The sequence below is a fragment of the Diaphorina citri genome, unplaced genomic scaffold, assembly GCF_000475195.1.
Source record: "Diaphorina citri unplaced genomic scaffold, Diaci psyllid genome assembly version 1.1 scaffold26, whole genome shotgun sequence".
Taxonomy (NCBI): Eukaryota; Metazoa; Arthropoda; class Insecta; order Hemiptera; family Psyllidae; genus Diaphorina; species Diaphorina citri.
In genome coordinates this window covers 419,117-434,066 of record NW_007377464.1, presented here as the reverse complement: position 1 = coordinate 434,066, position 14,950 = coordinate 419,117, and the positions used below count along the sequence as shown (strand labels likewise).

General features: G+C 36.3%; 1 long non-coding RNA gene across 2 annotated transcripts; it reads left to right on the top strand.

Annotated features, from left to right (window-relative positions):
* The first annotated feature begins 8,679 nt into the window (after positions 1 to 8,679).
* LOC113467955 lies at positions 8,680 to 10,005 on the top strand. 2 transcript variants are annotated; one of them, XR_003391858.1, is made up of 2 exons: positions 8,680 to 8,841; positions 9,784 to 10,005. It is a non-coding gene; the product is annotated as an uncharacterized LOC113467955 (long non-coding RNA). The 2 variants fall into 2 exon arrangements; XR_003391857.1 differs by having other exon boundaries at positions 9,781 to 10,005.
* Positions 10,006 to 14,950: the final 4,945 nt, after the last annotated feature.

Here is a 14,950-nt window from a genome sequence, read left to right as displayed (position 1 = left end):
CTCTTGAGTTCGGTCTGTTCGGTTAACCCCCTGTGTTCAGTTGCTTTTTAAAAAGTCGTAAAATTCGTAACGGCATCGGACTTGATACTACATGGCCTGGTACAAACATCATTGGAGTCCAGTACCATGTAACAGTTCAGTCCAGTTAATCCAATTACATAGGTAGTTGGTCAGTTTGTTTTTGGTTTGTAAGTAGTTATAGCCTATAACTACTTACAAACCAAAAACAAACTGACCGTTATAGCTGTAGCTATACAGAAGTGCATTTTGTCTGAATTGGACTCTGGAAATACTGGAATGTTCTTTTGAACTAAGACCAAGTCTCGAGTTTTTTTTTTTCGAGTTGATAGGTATACCTACCATAAAGAATGACTCATGATTAGATGATTACCTGTTGAAACTTCGAGGATAAGCGAAATTTCCGGAAAAGTTCTGCAAAGGAAACCGTCACAAGACTACAAGAAGGCCAAAAGGTCGAACTAAAACTACATTACCGTTACCGTAAAAACACAAGACCGTTATAAAAAACACGACTGTAAATTTGAACTTGCATTAGAGCGAGATTTAAAAAGTGCGAAGGCGGTAGATGAAAAAAAAAAAAAAAAATTACGACTATTTTCGAAGCAAGACGCGAGATAAGATGGATTTAGTTTTAGATTAAGTTAGGTAAGTGAATAAAAATAATATTGTTTAATTTAAAACTTTTATGCGATAACTTTAATTAAGCGAAAATAACTTTAAATTAACACACTACGAAATAGTTAAATTTTAAAGCTTACCTAACTAGAGGATACGTGAGTTATAAGTCCAAGTAGGCAAAAAGTTAGGTAAGTAGAGAAAAAAAGATTTGTAAAGATTTAAAAGTTTCAAGAACGAAAGTCGGTATTTTTTTAAAGATTTTAGTGAAGTATTTAGCAGAAAATTAGAAAAAAGAGGAGAGAAAAGAAGAAAATAGAGAGATTACAGATTACGTTTCTCCCTTATCGAAGGAACAAATTACACTAAAAAAAAAGTAAATAAAAAGTGTGAATTTGTTTGAATAAAATGATTACAAAGGTATTCGCTAGGGAGCGCCATTGTATTTATGTCCTCAAAAGGAAAGAAAAAGAACATTGTTCTTATGGAAGCTTTCTAAAGATATAGGTACCCACCCACCTAGGTAGCTAACTTTTTGTACTTTAAGCACTTTAAGGTATGGTTGATGGGAGGAGAAGGAATAGAGAGAAAATGAGAGTCCATCTTTTCTTCTCTCCTGATCAACCCTAAATATGATGGAGGCCAAAGAATATCTCCAAAACATGTGTGAAAGAAAGAAATATAGGTATTTTATTAGTGGATGCTGGATGTGCCAATTTGCCAAACAAGTTGTATTCGATTCTGTGAAATTTAATTCAGTCAAACATGGCTGAACTGAACCGATGAGATTCCTTTTCTTCTCTCCTGATCAACCATAAATATGATGGAGGCCAAAGAATATCTCCAAAACATGTGTGAAAGAAAGAAATACACGTTATTAGTGGATGTGCCAATTTGCCAAACAAGTTGTATTCGATTCTGTGAAATTTAATTCAGTCAAACATGGCTGAACTGAACCGATGAGATTCCGCTTTGGACGTAAACACAGCAACATCTCACAATCTCATTGGTTCAGCCATACCTATTTGACTGAATTAAATTTCACATAAGTAATTGACTCCAGTCATTCAGTATAGTACTGGACCAGTAAGTGGAACAACATAAATTATACCCAAACATAAAAGCAGCCAGCCGTTCCTTGACTCCAGTCATTCAGTATAGTACTGGACCAGTAAGTGGAACAACATAAATTATACCCAAACATAAAAGCAGCCAGCCGTTCCGAGAACATGGGAAAAGAACCAGTGACCTAGTAGTGATACCTACCTACATAAGTAACATGAGTCACTATTGTGCCAAAAGCACATCTTTTTCTTGCATTATGGATAGTGAGAGTGATTGTTGAGTTAAACAGGGATTAAGAAATCAACTCAATCAACAGATTGGTGGGTTTTAAAACTTTGGATATAATCCTTTGGACTATCAAAACTCAAATCCCCTAATCCCCACAGATCGCTGAAGTTAAGCAACCTTTCTCGTGGTTGGTTTGGTTCTTATGGAAGCTTTCTAAAGATACCCACCTAGGTAGCTAACTTTTTGCTTTTTGTACTTTAAGGTATGGTTGATGGGAGGAGAAGGAATAGAGAGAAAATGAGAGTCCATCTTTTCTTCTCTCCTGATCAACCCTAAGCCTAAATATGATGGAGGCCAAAGAATATCTCCAAAACATGTGTGAAAGAAAGAAATACATGTTATTAGTGCATGTGCCAATTTGCCAAACAAGTTGTATTCGATTCTGTGGAATTTAATTCAGTCAAACATGGCTGAACGCTGAACTGAACCGATGATATTCCGCTTTGGACGTAAACACAGCAAAATCTCACAATCTCATTGGTTCAGCCACACCTATTTGACTGAACTAAATTTCACATAATTGAATACAACTCCAGTCATTCAGTATAGTACTGGACCAGTAAGTGGAACAACATAAATTATACCCAAACATAAAAGCAGCCAGCCGTTCCGAGAACATGGGAAAAGAACCAGTGACCTAGTAGTGATACCTACATGAGTCACTATTATTGTGCCAAAAGCACATCTTTTTCTTGCAGTATGGATAGTGAGAGTGATTGTTTAGAGGGATTGAGAAATCAACTCAATCAACTGATTGGTGGGTTTTAAAACGTTGGATATAATCCTTTGGACTATCAAAACTCAAATCCCCTAATCCCCACAGATCGCTGAAGTTAAGCAACCTTTCTCGTGGTTGGTTTCTGGCTGCTGACTTTAATTACTTTTTTTTTAGTGTAGAGCCGGAGGAACTCACCTCCGGCTCTACATACAAGTACAGCGAAACGCCGCTCCGAGAACGAACCTTATCTGTTTGGGATAAAATCCGCCCTGGCCGGGAATCGAACCAGCGAACTAGCGCCTAAAAGGCAGGAGCGGTACCCTCCCAGCTAGTTTAAGTCTAAAGCTGTGTCCACACATAGTTGACGCCGTCGATCGACGAGGTGAAGCTATGTTGTCGAAGCAGTGTACGGTTTCAGTCGACATCGATCGACGGCGTCGAGCTTTTGTTGTCAAACCTTATTACCAGCACACTATTTCATCACTTTTAAATGCCTTTTCGTACGGTAATCATGACACGGACGTATCTGCTTGTTCTCTAAATTCAAGGCTGAAGACCGATACGCCGTTCAGCTCCAGCAGCGACGATTCCGTAAAGTGTCCGAGTACAAAATGATAAATGTTTTCACACACATGCACTTTCCCTCCTCCCCTATACCTTACCATTAGAACCTTGTCACTTCCCACGTTCCCTATAGCATTTGATATTGTCACACACCACGTGCGTTTAAAATGCACTTCTTGATGCAGCCTATGTGGCACTTTGTATGCAGTGCTACCTGAGCAGAGTAAGAGAGGGTGTTAAACCTAGAGATGCGAGTAACTCACTCACTCACTCGTCTTCTTACTTAATAAACCCCAAGATTAATTCCTTGATATCCCTTGACTTGAAGACATACCTACATATACCAATGAGAATGGGGCAATGCCTAAATCCAATGAAAAGTTTGAACCCTATAAGATTTTGAAAATGGAGGCGATAGATAGGTAGGTAGGTAATTTTCATAAATATCAAAAAGAAAGAAGAAGTGATGAAGAAGAAAGGATGATTCAAAGATTCCTTTGTTGAAGGGAGGACCTATAACCAATAAGTATTCATTCAGGTCTAACGAGGGGTTTCTGGATTTCTGGAGAGGGAGGGAATTTCTGGAGAGGGGAAAAGATAGTATAATATTCAAGTCCCGGGGACTTTATTGTAAATTGGGAGCTTTAGCGATAATAATAGGTTTTAAATGGTGTGATGCTCCTTAAACTTCCTTAATACTCCTTTTGTAAGAGGGAGAGGGTGATTGCGAAAGACAATGGGGGGGGAGAGAGAGAGAGAGAGAGAGAGAGAGAGAGAGAGAGGGAGAGAGAGAGAGAGAGGAGAGAGATATGGAAAAGGAGCGTAGCGGTAAAAGAGAGAGGGTGACGGCGAAAGACAATAGGGGAGAGAGAGAGAAAGAGAAGAAGAGAGAGAGAGAAAAGGGAAAGGGAGGTTGCCCTGTAATCCTTTTATTTTCTCCATTATGATGACATGCAGAAAAAGTAAAAAGGATTTTCAAATAAATTACTATCAACTGCTGATTACACCTTGGCGAAAATTGTTCTAACAAGTGAACCAACTATCCTTGTAAAGAACAAGTATACAGGGTGGCTCTAAAATCCTCGAGATTTGTTACTTGTTGGCTAATACCTACCTAAATTAATTATCAAACAGGTAGGTACTTACTTACCCACATGTTTCTTCATTGTCCGTCTGTGTACTCCTTTTGCACTTCGTGAAAAGCATGCACTTTCAAAATCCGTTTTCTGACATTGGCTAATACCTACCTAAATTAATTATCAAACAGGTAGGTACTTACCCACATGTTTCTTCATTGTCCGTCTGTGTACTCCTTTTGCACTTCGTGAAAAGCATGCACTTTCAAAATCCGTTTTCTGACCAGCCTTATCATCTTCTTTTTCTCTTTGTCACTGCGTTATCTTTCCGAAACCCTCTGGCCGACACTTCACTAAAAAGAACTTAAACATCTTAAATGCTGCTGGCTGCATTTTAAAATTTAAAACTTTTCACTTTTCACTTCCCAGTTTTCCCACCCTCCACCATTTCCCTGAACTTTTCGAAAGTTCGAGGTAGGGAACAAAATGAGGGCTGTGTTCGACTCGAACCTTTTAAAGGCCCGTACACACTTTCAACATGTTGTGAGGTAGAACTCACCTCCGGTCCTGCCGAAATTTCGACGTTCTGACGAGATCAGAGGATTGTACTACATTTCTTACCGGTACTTGCGTTTTTTTGCTAATACACGTACATTAATTTGACATTAGGTATAATCTTCTGTTGCAGCCATTTATCAACCAAAAGGTGATCAACTTTTTTTCCGCCTATTTCCAACTGGCCCCTCTCTACAAAATGAATATTTATAAAACGCCTTCAAATTTTGTAAAAATTTTGAATTATACATGCCATTGTGCCTACCTATTTAACTGAAGGCGCAACATAACTTATCAGGAATTTCACAAGATGGCGTCGGTCTATTTTTATTTTCTTTTTTCTTGAACAAAAAAAAAGTTTTTTTCCTGTGATTGTGATTTGTGTTCTCGTAATTTTGTGGTTTTAGGATTAATAATTAATCAAATAATAAGTACATGAGATATATTTCTATGTAAAATAACCTTTGTGTTCAATAATCCATGTTATGTGTTCAGTTCGAAAAGAAATTAGATTCGTGTAATCGTTAACTCAATATGCGTTGTACCTACCTAAACAGCTAATGTAGGAAACCACTATTTGGTTTTCCAGTGAAAATAAAGAAATAGTGTTCAGTGTTCAATACTTCACTTTGGACTACCGGTACTTGCGTTTTTTTGCTAATACACGTACATTTGACATTAGGTATAATCTTCTGTTGCAGCGATCTATCAACCAAAAGGTGATCAACTTTTTTTCCGCTTATTTCCAACTGGCCCCCTCTCTACAAAATGAATACTTATAAAACGCCTTCAAATTTTGTAAATTTTTGAATTCTACATGCCATTGTGCATACCTATTTAATTAAAGGCGCAACATAACTTATCAGGAATTTCACAAGATGGCGTCGGTCTATTTTTATTTTCTTTTTTCTTGAACAAAAAAAAAGTTTTTGTCCTGTGATTGTGATTTGTGTTCTCGTAATTTTGTGGTTTTAGGATTAATAATTAATTAAATAATAAGTACCTACGTGAGATATATTTCTATTTAAAATAACCTTTGTGTTCAATAATCCATGTTAAGTGTTTAGTTCGAAAAGAAATTAGATTCGTGTAATCGTTAACTCAATATGCGTTGTACGGGTTGTACCTAAACAGCTAATGTAGGAAACCACTATTTGGTTTTCCAGTGAAAATAAAGAAATAGTGTTCAGTGTTCAATACTTCACTTTGGAATTGTGTTCCTGACGTTTTAAATGTTCGTTTTATCACTTGTCATCAGAAATGAATCTGGCCCATACCTCTGATACTTTTGATATTAACGGTAAGTCAAATTGGGGCTCTCGGTGGTAAAAGTATGTAGGTGGCAGTGGGATAACAGATTCATCAGGGACCTGTGGACTCCCTATAGAAAAGAACTTGTGTACTTGTCCAGAAGTCATGTCAATGGAAAATTGCTATAAAAAGGAGCTGTCCCTAATGAGGAGAGACCAGTGTTACAGGATTAGGTTGAACGCAAAAACAAGCTTTCACAATTTGAGCAGTGACCAGCCTGACTAGTGTTATCATAGGGTTAGGTTAAACACAAAAGGGAGTTTTCTTCTTCATTCTGAACTATTCCGTTAAATTACTTGAGTGCAATCTTTTGCAGTGATTGGGTTGAGGCTGTCAAGAGTCAACAAAGGATTTAAGTCTGTTCCATAGAATATGTTGCAATTTGCATTTCACTCTTCATCAAGTTACATTGTAAAGAGAAGAAACCTTTCAAAACATTGCTCTATATTACTCTTTAATTACATCAGGTGTTTTGCCATCAAATATTGAGAAATGTTAAGTGCTAAGTGGCTTTGGTGAACACAGCCAAGATATTGAAGTTGGTGAGTCAGCTCCCATGGCGTAGTGGTCACTGCACTCGCCTTGCACGCGGGAGATCCGGGTTCGATTCCCGGCGGGGTCAAGAAATTTGTATCATGCAGATAATTGATTCCGTGACTGGCTGTTGCGGGGCCCACTCAGCCTCGTGAGGAAAATGAGTAGCTATGACATGTAAATGCGCATAGCGACCGGTGCCAGCATGGTAGATAAACATTGGATGATCAAGGTATTGACTGATTGAAAACTTTAACCTGTTTGAGAAAAAGAAAAAAAAAAAAAAAAAAAAATGTGAGTAGGTAGGTACATTTAATAAATTGTGTAGAACTCTCTCCAAGTTCAGGCTCAAGTGCAACAGTGCTACTATTTTTCTACCCATATATTATTTATTTAGAATGTTTTATGAATAAAGTACATTGAAATAGCACACAGTGTTATTCCCAGAGATATCTACCATAAAAAGAGATGTTTAAGTACTATTCAAAAGTTGACCCAAAATATAAGAACCAACCAGGCAACTAAATTGACCAATTTAACAATCTACCATCTGTGAATGATTGAACATTGGATTCTATAACCAACCTCAGTGTTTGGCTTGGTGGAATTTTTCAGCCTTGAAGTTCATGGATCAAGTCATCAAATTTAGCAAGAGATGTATGTATTAATTTGCAAATGACATTTCACACCTTCCTTGGTGGTGTAGTGGTCAAGCCACCCACCTGGTAAACAGGAGGACATGGGTTCAGTCCCAGCCCAGCTGAGGTACATACTTATGAAATTTTATCCTTGATATTGTTTGAGAATAACAATACCTAGATGTGATACCTTATTGCTTGAGGAAAGAGACTTTTCAGTCCAATCCTGTACTATAATTAGGCATGAAGTATTATAATTTTCAGATTTAAGCTTTTTTTTTAATTATTGGCATCTCACATGTATCTTATTAACATTAGGTGTTCATGTTGACCACAGTAGACTAGTTTCAGTGAAGATTCAAAGCATGACTTCTATTTTTATCATAGTCAAGGTCGGAATCTCACGTTGATCTTGATTCTTGATACAGCCTGATACTGTACGGAACTGTCCAATCTGAAATCTATAGAATTTAATAACTATAAATTTCCTAATCATTTTATTTTTAAATCAGTCAAAGATTTTTTTTTTTAATGAAGAAGTAAGATCTTTTGTGTGGTACCTAGTACCTACCTACCTCCTTAGACCCAGAAAATCAAAATGAGTAGACTTGAAAAGGAGAACCAAAAGGCAGATATTTTTTTGCAGAACTTCAAAGAATTAGGTATTATAGTTTATTTGTTAAAATGTTTCGGAAGCGACGAGGTACACTGAACACAGAAGACTAGAGGAGATCACAGAAAGAGGGTAGGTATAAGCTTAAAATTATAAAATATGAAAATATGAAAAATGCCTATAAATCTCATTTTTCATATTTTATAATTTTAAACCTTATACCTACCCTCTTTCTGTGATCTCCTCTACCTAGTCTTCTGTGTTCAGTGAGTGTACCTCGTTGTTTAGTGTTTCCTGTAGCCCTGATGATTAATTTTTCGTTCAAAAGACCCAAATGAGTAGGTATTAAATTAATCTTTAGATTCTTTAGACAAAAAGAAGAATAAAGTTTGCTCTGAACCACTGAAGTTGTAGAGATAAATTACTTACACCTTATCTATTCAACCAGAGTTGGATTGTCCAATCCAGTGGATTCAATCCACTTCAGCAACTGACCTACCTGTATCCACAAATACCTACTTGAGTATTCATAACAAGCACGCAGGTAGTGGATAATTAAAATAAATATTATCGATACTGATGACTGATGAGCTGATGACACATCCTAGTAGGGGGGCCCTCACAATCCGATCCACATAATATACGATTTCAGTATATCCCTAGCCACATATTTATAATTGGTCATTTTGTGCTACAAGTCGAACCTATTACACCCATTCACCTGTGTTTTTAGGAGTGGATTTACACCTATTTTACCTGTGTTTTTAGTTGGTGGATTTACACCTATTTTACCTGTGTTTTAGTTAGCAGTGAATTTCCACCTATTTTATAACTGTAAACAAGGTATATTCTATTCTATTCTATTCTATTCTATTTTACCTGCGTGTTTTTAACTGGGAGTCATCTACACATAATTTACATTTACTCGAAGTGCGTAGTCATTTTGTTGTTCGAATACACCCGTGTTTTTCGTTCATAGGAAAGTAGGAAATTATTGAGTTGATTTTGATTTTTGAGGTAATTTTTTCGGTGGAGCTATAGTGAGAGATCTTTACTCAAAGAAAAAGATATGTTGTATAAGAAATAACTCGCAGAAAATAAGTGCTTTTCAGCCAAATAGCAAAAATTGAACAAAAGAAATTAACTGGAATTTGAAGCTTTTGAATAATTTGAATTATTAAATTCTGTCCCGAATATTTCAACGAATACTCAATAGTCTTGTGCCGACAGTGTTTTAAAAGTCCAATGATATAATTTAATTTAGTCATTTTAATTCAATGAATAAGTACATATTTACCGTTATTAAATTCTGTCCTGAATATTTCAACGAATACCCAATACCCAATAGTCTTGTGCCGACAGTGTTTTAAAAGTCCAATGATATAATTTAATTTAGTCATTTTAATTCAATGAATAAGTACATATTTACCTACCAACCAATTTTTACTTTTTTATTATGATTTAACTGAAGTCTAGCTCCTAAACTTATTTAGCTAAAAACCACGTGTTCAACTGCAAGTAAGATAACTGTAATTATAACTTGTAAGTTTTACCTAGAAGTAATTAATTAGGTATAAAAGTACCTACTTAATTAAATTAATCAATTCATTTCATGTTGTTTTAACATTTCAATTTTTATAAATTAATTAAGTACAGAATTAATTAATAATTATTTAAATCAGGTATATATTAATCAATTTATACTCTGTTGTGTTCTTTTTAACATGTCAATTCCCCATAAAAATTAATATACGTTTTTACTTTCTATTTGCCTATTACTAGAAGAAAACGAGTTCCGATTCCTTTTCTAAATCAAAATCTTGAAATTAAAATCCCTGGATTACCTCGTCAGTGAAAGTGTGACACCTTGTTGAAATTATTAATCCTTTAATTCTTTCTTAATCCGGAATAAATCAGAGTGATAAGTAGAATGAGAAGTGACAAAATATGATGAACAAGACAAGAACTTCCCTGTGTGGTGAATCTATGTGTGGATTATTGTGGACAAACGTAAATCAAGTGTGAAGTATACCAACTTTGAAACCAAATAAATCATAATACCTACTTCTTTCTTAGTAGTACTAAACTTTGAAACCAAATTAATCATAATACCGTCAACTCACCAATTTCTCATATCGGATCAAAATAAAGTTAAGACCGCTTATAACTTGATCTGAGAATAATCTTGTACCATGCCTGAAGACGAAGAGACGGCCCAAGTCAATCCAGTAGTGCCAATACCGGCAATTAAACCAGGTCGAAAATGCTCGTGTAAGGTCAACTCGTGGTTTTCGTCTCTAGGGCGACCTAAGAAGAAATCGTCGACCCAAGTCAATCCAGTAGCGCCAATACCGGCAATTAAACCAGGTCGAAAATGCTCGTGTAAGGTCAACTCGTGGTTTTCGTCTCTAGGGCGACCTAAGAAGAAATCGAAAGCGGAACAATTGAAGAAGGAAGCCAGATCGATCTCAGAGTGGGAACTGCCCAGGATAGCCGCGCTCAGTAGCTGCCAATCGACTCTGGTACTTGATCTTTTAGCTAAGTTTTACTTATTTGTATTTGCCCTGAAAATGCCCAGTGTGCCTCGAAAAAGTTTTTTTCACTCTATGTTAATGTGGTGCAATATTGAACTATTGAGCTGAAGCTGATTTTCGTATTTCAGTGTGACCTGAGAAAGCTTTCTTGCTCTAAATATTACCTTAAGTGATGCAACATTAACTGTTGAGATAAAGGGACCACATGTCCTTCTTCGACAGTTATAAAGCACTATACTGTACGATGTTTGAAACTCTAAATTCTATTTACTTTATTCTTACCGTTTCTATTATTACTGGATACTAGGTATTTGTGTTTTTCTACTCCGACTCGAGTTTCGCCTATCTTATAGGCATCTTCATGGGAATTCTATTTACTTACATATGGGACAAAATTTTGTGTGAATTTTATGCTGTATCGCTTGGCAACCCACAATTTTAACAGTCTCGAAAACTTGTAAAAAAAAATCTAACAAAATTCACATTTATAATTTCGTACTCGCTTTTTGCCTGGTGCTCTGCGCTATTCTTCCTCCGAGAATCGAACCCAGAACCCGAAATTGCGACACCATAACTCATGGGGACTATTTTATGGGGCGGGGGGACTCTTATAGGTTTTCTGTCCATCATAATTTTCCCTAAACGATTCGAACAGACATACTTGTACATGATCCATATTTCCCTTTAATAAGCGTACGGCAGTGCGCCAGGCCAAATTTTAGAGATCCACTGAGTACAGTTACCAGTTGCTTAGTAGATGACTGACCATGGAATAGGGTATAACCCATTCCCCTTGATCCTTCACTGGGAATCGCAGGGAAATGATGGGTTGGCCTTACTGTGAACTAATACGTTTTTATCAATCTCTCCACTTTGCTAACTTGACTGATAAAGATGGGTTGTTGTACGAGGGTGTTACTTTGTGATATGTATAGTACTTTGCTTAGCGATATTACTTTGCTTAGTTGTGGACTAATTAAACTGCTGATAAAGGAAAATGATTGACTTGAGCTTGAGCTGCGATTATTAGTTTTTTTTTACAAAAGATAATGATGAGATTATTAGGCACTTTTCTATATGTTGTTAATCAGGCCCGCATTTACCGCTTTGGGTGTATGGGTCTAACGGTCCGCTTCAATGCTGCTAGGCCCTAGCTAGGGTAAAGGGACTCTTGAGTCCTATCTGTTTCATTAAAGTCCCAAGTATAATATGTTTATCCAATTTAGTTTAATTTGAGTCCTGTCTGTTTCATTAAAGTCCCAAGTATAATATGTTTATCCAATTTAGTTTAATACATATTGTTCTATTCTGCATGTTGAAAGGAACTTTGGAGTTCTGCGTAAGCATAAGCACATACTTGTTAAACGTCAAAAAATGGACCAAAATAAAGTAAACTTGGGGGTAAGGGTAACCTAATTTGTGGAAAACATGTTTTTCATCAAGCTAGTACCTAGGCTTTGGAAGTTGTGAATAACAATCAAGCTGCATTGGATTTTCCATGACTTAGCAATATTGTTGTTCATGTCGTTCGTCAGTTGTCTTTGTTGTTCAGAAAGTTCAAGAGTACAAAGCTCAAAGGTCAGAATCAGAATATGAATATGCTGTTAACAGTGAGTGAGTGAGTGAGAGAGAGGAGTGTGTGTGTGTATATGTGTGTGTGTGTGAGAGAGAGAGAGAGAGAGAGAGAGAGAGAGAGAGAGAGAGAGAAAGGTGAAGTAATTGAAGTTAGTATTATAACTTTTAGATTTAAGCCTTTTTTTTTAATTATTGGCATCTCACATGAATCTTATTAACATTAGATGTTCATGTTGACCACAGTAGACTAGTTTCAGTGAAGATTCAAAGCATGAGTTCTATTTTTATCATAGTCAAGGTCGGAATCTCATGTTGATCTTGATTCTTGATACAGCCTGATACTCTATGGAACTGTCCAATCTGAAATCTATAGAATTTAATAACTATAAATTTCCTAATCATTTTATTTTTAAATCAGTCAGATTTTTTTTTTTTTAATGAAGAAGTAAGATCTTTTGTGTGGTACCTAGTGTGGAATCACTCACCTCCTTAGACCCAGAAAATCAAAATGAGTAGACTTGAAAAGGAGAACCAAAAGGCAGATATATTTTGCAGAACTTCAAAGAATTATTATAGTTTATTTGTTAAAATGTTTTGGAGGTGCTCCCTCCATCATCAGGGCTACAGGAAACACTATTACACTAAACAACGAGGTACACTGACACTGAACACAGAAGACTAGTACTAGAGGAGATCAATGAAAGAGGGTAGGTCCCGGTAGGTATAAGGTTAAAATTATAAAATATGAAAAAATATAAATCTTATTTTTTCATATTTTATAATTTTCATATTTTATATTTTCATTTTTTATAATTTTATTTATAATTTTAAACCTTATACCTACCCTCTCTCTGTGATCTCCTCTAGTCTTCCGTGTTCAGTGTACCTCGTTGGTGGAGTGATTTGATACATATTTGTGTCTGGTTTCAAATACATTTTTTGACCGTGTGTACATTTCATCACCGCCTGCAATGTTTGAAGAGCGAGGTTAAATTATGGATTAAGAGGTTTTTAATGATGAAAGTAGTAGGTTGTTATAATGTTAATTGCCGCTTATTATTTGTTTGCACTGTCGATGTCGGCTGAGACCAAATCGTATTATGTATGTAAATGTAAAGCATAATAACGTCTGACTTTATAAAAGGTTGTTAATCAAAGTACTTATAGGTAGGTAAATAATGATACATAATAAGTACATAATAATAATAATAATCGTCGTATAACACATAATTATGTTACTTTTCAAGTTTTACTGTTCCTTTCCGCCCCTTCCCTATTGTGTTCCCTGTTCCCTCCCATGAAGCTAGAAACAAAAGACGGTCTTTGTTCCGAGTTTTAAAAGAAATAATTAATACTTAATGCAACAGCTATTTACTTTGTGAATAGGTATTTATTTTCCATTTCAAGCTTTAGAGTTGAAGCTTGTGCAGTGGATTTCTGATTTGAAGGTTGGTAGTTTGAGTCCAAGTGTCAAAAAAATTCAGCTCTATACATATTGTGAAAAGGGGACGGCAGCGTTCGTGACAAGGACACACCTTTTTTTTTTGATCCAAGACTAAAAAGTCCCAGCATAAAAAAAAAATGCTTAACACAATTGAAATTCCTCCTGTCAGAGAAAATTGAAATGGAGCTGTTTAGAAATAATAGGAATTTAGTATACACAAATTTTAAAAGAAATACTTAATGAAACAGCTATTTACTTTGTGAATGGGTATTTATTTTCCATTTCAAGCTTTAAGAGTTGAAGCTTGTGCGGTGGATTTCTGATTTGAAGGTTGGTAGTTTGAGCTCAAGTGTCAAAAAAATTCAGCTCTATACATATGGTGAAAGGGGGACGGCAGCGTTCATGACAAGCACACACCTTTTTTATCCAAGACTAAAAAGTCCCAGCATAAAAAAAAATGCTTAACACAATTGAAATTCCTCCTGTCAGAGAAAATTGAAATGGAGCTGTTTAGAAATAATAGGAATTTAGTATACATACGTATTGTTTAGAAGTCACATGTATTGTTATACAGACTATACAGAGGCAATATCATGTCTACTTGAACTTTTCAGGGTTGTAGAGTGTTCTTATCAGTGTGTTATCAATATACAGACTATACAGAGGCAATATCATGTCTACTTGAACTTTTCAGGGTTGTAGAGTGTTCTTATCAGTGTGTTATCAATGTTATTACAGACTTGACAAACAAGGCTTTCATCGCTTGTTCTGCCAGTCTTCATGAGCTCTCTCACTCTAGTCTATGTCTCCTTTTCTCCTTTCTTCCTCTCTCTCTCTCTTTCTTTCGCCTCTCTTTCTGTCTCTCTCCTCTCTTTCTCTCCTCTCCTCTCCTCTTTCTCTCTCTCTCTCTCTCTCTCTCTCTCTCTCCTCTCCCCTCCTGTCTTTGTATCCTACTCTTTATCTTTAGAAAGGGACATTTCAGGCTGTAGCAGTTCTCTCTTTCTTTCTTTTGTTCACCTCTCTTTTTTCCACTTTCTCTCCTCTCCTGTCTTTCAGCTCTTTCTCCTGGGTGAAGGGACTTTTCAGTCTCATCCTAGCAGTCTAAGTGAGGTTTCTTTCCCTCTTCCTCCCTCTCCCTGGTCTCTCTTTCCGTCAGTCCGTGTTTTTTATTTCATTTTCATCAGTTCACTTGTTCTAATGAGCATATGTCTCGAGTCTATTCTCAACTTTCTCTCCGTACCCATTCCTCTCCTCCTCCTCCTCCTCCTCCTCCCTCTTCCTTTTTTCTCATTCTTCTTTCCCCTTGGCTTGTGACATGTCGTCTACAAACGACATGTTTCTCTCTCTCTCTCTCTCTCTCTCTCCCTCTCTCTCTCCCTCGTTCTTTCCCTAGCCTCTC